General features: G+C 36.3%; 1 non-coding gene across 1 annotated transcript; it reads right to left on the bottom strand.

The window, feature by feature from the left end:
• Positions 1-2069: 2069 nt before the first annotated feature.
• On the bottom strand, positions 2070-2173 carry LOC127742353 (small nucleolar RNA R71). The gene has a single exon (XR_008003542.1). It is a non-coding gene; the product is annotated as a small nucleolar RNA R71 (small nucleolar RNA).
• Positions 2174-6462: the final 4289 nt, after the last annotated feature.

Genomic DNA, 6462 nt, shown 5'->3' with positions numbered 1-6462 from the left:
AAGCCATGCCCAACCCTTGGATTGGAGCTTTAGGCTAACATCGAAAGATTCCTGGAATTCTTCTTAGAAATTTTGAATTTCTTATTCTCTTTTTCCTATATGTTTTTCGAAAAATAAAATAAAAATTATAAAATCATAAAAATCAAAAATATTTTGTGTTTCTTGTTTGAGTCTTGTGTCATGTTTTAAGTTTGGTGTCAATTGCATATTCATATTGTTCTTGCATTTTTCAAAAAAAATTCATGCATTCATAGTGTTCTTCATGATCTTCAAGTTTGTTCTTGGTAAGTCTACTTGTTTGATCTTGATAATTTCTTGTTTTGTGTTCTTTGTTGTTTTTCATATGCATTTTTGCATTCATAGTATCTAAACATTAAAGATTTCTAAGTTTGGTGTCTTGCATGTTTTCTTTGCATAAAAATTTTTTCAAATTCATGTTCTTGATGTTCATCATGATCTTCAAAGTGTTCTTGGTGTTCATCTTGACATTCATAGTGTTCTTGCATGCATCATGTGTTTTGATCCAAAATTTTCATGTTTTGGGTCATGTTTGTGTTTTTCTCTCTCATAATTAAAAATTCAAAAATCAAAAAAATATCTTTTCCTTTTTTCCCTCAAAATTTCGAAACTTTGGGTTGACTTAGTCAAAAATTTTAAAATTAGTTGTTTCTTGTAAGTCAAGTCAAATTTTCAAATTTTAAAAAAATCTTATCTTTTCAAAACTTTTTCAAAAATCAAATCTTTTTCATTTTTTGTTATGATTTTCGAAAATTTTAAAATTATTTTCAAAATCTTTCTCTTATCTTTATTTCAAAATTGAAAATTACACTAACAATTAATGTGATTGATTAAAAAATTTGAAGTTTGTTACTTTCTTGTTAAGAAAGGTTCAATCTTTAAATTCTAGAATCATATCTTTTAGTTTCTTGTTAGTTAAGTAATTAATTTTAATTTTAAAAATTTAAATCTTTTCTAACCATGTCTTTTTAATCATATCTTTTTATTTTATTTTATCTTTTATATCATATCTTTTTTCAAAATTTTATCTTTTTTAAAAATTTGATTTTAAAATATCTTTTCTAACTTCTTATCTTCTTATCTTCTTATCTTTTCAAATTTGATTTTCAAATCTTTTTCAACTAACTATTTGACTTTTTGTTTGTTTCTTATCTTTTTCAAAACCACCTAACAACTTTTCTCTCTCTAAATTTCCAAAATACCTCCCTCTTTTTCAAAAATTCTTTTTAATTAATTAATTATTTTAAATTTTAATTTTAATTTTATTTCTTATCTTTATTTTCGAAAATCATTTAACTCCTTTTCAAAATTTATTTTCGAAAATTTTTCCCTCTCTCATCTTATTTATTCATTCATTTACTAACACTTCTCTTCATCTCAAATCAATGCCCCTATCCTCACCTTTGTGTTTGGATTCTCCTTTCTTTATTCCCTTTTCTTCTTCTACTAACAATAAGGAACCCCTTTACTGTGACATAGAGGATTCTTCTTCTTTTTCTGTTCTCTTCTGTTTCATATGAGCAGAAACAAGGAAAAAACATTCTTGTTGAAGCTGATCCAGAACCTGAAAGGACTCTGAAGAGGAAACTAAGAGAACCTAAATTACAACAATCCAGAGACAACCTTGCTGAAATTTTTGAACAAGAAAAGGAGATGCAGCCGAACCCAACAACAATAATGCAAGAAGGATGCTTGGTTATTATACTGCACCTACTTCCAAGTTTGATGGAAGAAGCATCTCAATTCCTGCCATTGGAGTAAACAATTTATACCTAAAACCTCAATTAGTTGCTCTAATGCAACAAAACTGCAAGTTTTATGGACTTCCATCAGAAGATCCCTACCAGTTCTTAACTGAGTTCTTGCAGATCTGTGAGACTGTTAAGACTAATGGAGTAGATCCTGAAGTCTACAGGCTCATGCTTTTCCCTCTTGTTGTAAGAGACAGAGCTAGAGCATGGTTGGACTCTCAACCTAAAGATAGCCTGGACTCCTGGGATAAGCTGGTCACGGCCTTCTTGGCTAAATTCTTTCCTCTTCAATAGCTGAGCAAGCTTAGAGTGGATGTTCATACCTTCAAACAAAAAGATGCTGAATCCCTCTATGAAGCTTGGGAAAGATACAAACAGATGACCAAAAGATGTCCTTCTGACATGTTTTCAGAATGGACCATGATAGATATATTCTATAATGGTCTATCTGAGTTCTCTAAGATGTCATTGGACCATTCTGCAGGTAGATCTATTCACCTAAAGAAAACGTCTGCAGAAGCTCAAGAACTTATTGACATGGTTGCAAATAACTAGTGCATGTACACTTTTGAGAGGAATTCCGTGAATAATGGGACGCCTCAGAGGAAGGGAATTCTTGAGATTGATGCTCTGAATGCTATATTGGCTCAAAATAAAATGTTGACTCAACAAGTCAACATGATTTTCCAAAGTCTGAATGGATGGAAAAATGCATCCAACAGTACTAAAGAGGCATCTTCTGAAGAAGAAGCTTATGATCCTGATAACCCTGCAATAGCAGAGGTAAATTACTTAGGTGAACCTTATGAAAACACCTAAAATTTATCATGAAAAAATCATCCAAATTTCTCATGGAAGGATCAACAAAAGCCTCAACAAGGCTTTAATAATGGTGGACGAACTAGGCTCAGCAATAGCAAGCCTTTTCTATCATCTTCTCAGCAACAGACAGAGAATCCTGAGCAAAGCACTTCTAATTTAGATAATCTAGTCTCTGATTTGTCTAAGGCCACTTTAAGTTTCATGAGTGAAACAAGATCCTCCATTAGAAATTTGGAGGCACAAGTAGGCCAGCTGAGTAAGAAAGTTACTGAAATCCCTCCTAGTACTCTCCCAAACAATACAGAAGAGAATCCAAAGAGAGAGTGCAAGGCCATTGATATACTCAACATGGCCGAATGCAAGAAGGAGGGAGAGGACGTGAATCCCAATGAGGAAGATCTCATGGGACGTCTTTCAAGCAGGAAGGAGTTCCCTATTGAGGATCTAAAAGAATCTGAGTCTCATATAGAGACCATAGAGATTCTATTAAATCTCCTTCTGCCATTCATGAGCTCTGAAGATTATTCTTCCTCTGAAGAGGATGAAGATGTAACTGGAGAGCAAGTTGCTCAATATCTAGGAGACATCATGAAGCTGAATGCCAAGTTATTTGGTAATGAGACTTGGGAAGGTGAACCTCCCTTGCTCATTAGTGAACTTGATACATGGGTTCAACAAACTTTACCTCAAAAGAAACAAGATCCTGGGAAATTCTTAATACCCTGTACCATAGGCACCATGACCTTTGAGAAAGTTTTGTGTGACCTAGGGTCAGGTATAAATCTTATGCCACTCTCTGTAATGGAGAAACTGGGGATCATTGAGGTACAACCTACCTTATTCTCATTACAATTAGCAGACAAGTTAGTAAGACAAGCTTATGAATTAGTAGAGAATGTGTTAATAAAGGTTAAAGGCCTTTACATTCCTGCCGATTTCATAATCTTAGACACTAGAAAGGAGGAGGATGAATGCATCATCCTTGGAAGACCTTTCCTAGCCACAGTAGAAGCTGTGATAGATGTTAACAGAGGATAATTAGTGCTTCAATTGAATGAGGACTACCTTGTGTTTAAGGCACACAGCTATCCTTCTGTAACAAGGGAGAGTAAGCATGCAGAGCTTCTCTCAGTACAGAATCAAACAGAGCCCCCACAGTCAAACTCTAAGTTTGGTGTTGGGAAGCCACAACCAAACTCTATGTTTGGTGTTGAATCCCCACAACCAAACTCTAAGTTTGGTGTTGGGACTATACAACATTGACTTGATCACCTGTGAGGCTCCATGAGAGCCCACTGTCAAGCTACTGACATTAAAGAAGCGCTTATTGGGAGGCAACACAATTTTTATTTATCTAATTTTATTTTTTATTTTATCATTCTATTATGTTTTATTAGGTACATGATCATGTGGAGTTACGAAAAAAATATTAAAATTAAAAACAGAATAAAAAACAATAGAAGAAAAATCACACCCTGGAGGAAGGACTTACTGGCGTTTAAATGCCAGTAAGGAGCATCTGTCTGGCATTCAACGCCAGAACAGAGCATGAATCTGGCGTTGAACGCCAGAAACAAGCAACACCCTGGCGTTCAAATGCCAGGAATGTACCCTGAGGAGAGCTGGCGCTGAACGCCAGAAACAAGCATGGAACTGGCGTTCAACGCCAGAAACATGCTACAGATTGGCGCTGAACACCCAGAACATGCATCACTTCGGCGTTTAAATGCCAGAATTGCATGCAAAGGCATTTTACATGCCTAATTGGTACAGGGATGTAAATCCTTAACATCTCAGGATCTGTGGACCCAACATGATCATCTCAGGATCTTTGGACCCCACAGGATCCCCACCTACCATATTCTCCCCTCTTCTCAACATTCATCCTCTCTTTCCAATAAATACTCTTCCCCAGAACCCTTCACCAATCACCTCAATCTCTCTTCCCAATTACCCCCTTCACCACTCACATCCATCCACTCTTCCCCATAAACCCCACCTACCTTCAAAATTCAAATTTTTTTCCCACCCAAACCCACCCTAAATGGCCGAACCTACTCCCTCTCCTCTCCCTATATAAACCCTTCCATTCTCCTTAATTTTCACACAACACAACCCCCACTTCTACACCTTGGCCGAATACACCTCCCCTACTCTCCTCCATATGTTCTCTTCTTTTTCTTCTTTTCTTTCTTCTCTTGCTCAAGGGCGAGCAATATTTTAAGTTTCGTATGGTAAAAGCATAAGCTTTTTGTTTTTTCATTACCATTGATGGCACCTAAGGCCAGAGAAACCTCTGGAAAAGGGAAAGGGAAAACAAAAGCTTCCACCTCTGAGTCATGGGAGATGGAAAGATTCATCTCCAAAGCCCATCAAGACCACTTCTATGATGTTGTGGCAAAGAAAAAAGTGATCCCTGAGGTCCCTTTCAAGCTCAAGAAAAATGAGTTTCCGGAGATCCGACATGAGATTCAAAGAAGAAGTTGGGAAGTTCTGACCAACCCCATTCAACAAGTCGGAATCTTGATGGTTCAAGAGTTCTATGCCAATGCATGGATCACTAGGAACCACGATCAAAGTATGAACCCGAATCCAAAGAACTACCTTACAATGGTTTGGGGGAAATACTTAAATTTTAGTCCGGAAAATGTGAGGTTGGCATTCAACTTGCCCATGATGCAAGGGACTAAGTCCTTAGGGACATATGTGTTGAAGGAGCCCAATGGAAAAGAGACTCCAAAGGCAAGCCGGTTTAATTAAGAAGACTGGACCTCAAGCCTGTGGCTAGAGGATGGTTGGAGTTCATCCAACGCTCCATCATCCCCACTAGCAACCGATCTGAAGTTACTGTGGATCGGACCATCATGATCCATAGCATCATGATTAGAGAAGAAGTAGAAATTCATGAAGTTATCTCCCTTGAATTCTACAAAATAGCCGATAAGCCCTCTACTTTAGCAAGGCTAGCTTTTCCTCATCTTATTTGCCATCCATGTTACTCAGTTGGAGTCATCATAGAAGGAGACATCCCCATCGAGGAGGACAAGCCCATCACTATGAAAAGGATGAAGCAAACAAGAGAGCCCACTCATGGAACCCAAGAGATGCTTGAGGAAGCTCATCACCAAGAAATCACAGAGATGCCTCAAGGGATGCACTTTCCTCCCAATAACTATTGGGAACAACTCAACACTTCTCTTGAAGATTTGAGTTACAATATGGATCAATTAAGGGTGGAACATCAAGAGAACTCCATCATTCTCCAAGAAATTAGAGAAGATCAGAGAGCAATGAGGGAGGAGCAACAAAGGCAAGGAAGAGACATAGAAAAAATCAAGGACATCATTGGTTCTTTAAGAAGAAAGTGCCACCATCACTAAGGTGGATTCATTCCTTGTTCTTATTTTTTTGTTTTTTTTTCGGTATTTATTCTTATTATGTCATCTATATTTGTGTCTCTGTTACATGATCATTAGTATTTAGTAACTATGTCTTAAGGCTATATAAATAATTCCATGAATCCTTCACCTCTCTTAAATGAAAAATGTTTCTAATTCAAAAGAACAAGAAGTACATGAATTTCGAAATTATCCTTGAAGTTAGTTTAATTATATTGATGTGGTGATAATACCTTTTGTTTTCTGAATGAATGCTTGAACAGTGCATATTTTTGATCTTGTTGTTTATGAATGTTAAAATTGTTGGCACTTGAAAGAATGATGAACAAAGAGAATGTTATTGACAATCTGAAAATCATGAAAATTGATTCTTGAAGCAAGAAAAAGTAGTGAAAAAGCAAAAGCTTGCGGAAAAAAAAAAGCAAGCAGAAAAAGCCAATAGCCCTTAAAAATCAAAAGGCAAGGGTAAAAAG

The sequence above is a fragment of the Arachis duranensis genome, chromosome 9, assembly GCF_000817695.3.
Source record: "Arachis duranensis cultivar V14167 chromosome 9, aradu.V14167.gnm2.J7QH, whole genome shotgun sequence".
NCBI lineage: Eukaryota > Viridiplantae > Streptophyta > Magnoliopsida > Fabales > Fabaceae > Arachis > Arachis duranensis.
Note: the sequence above shows the minus strand (reverse complement) of the source record. Positions and strands in the feature narration are given on the sequence as shown.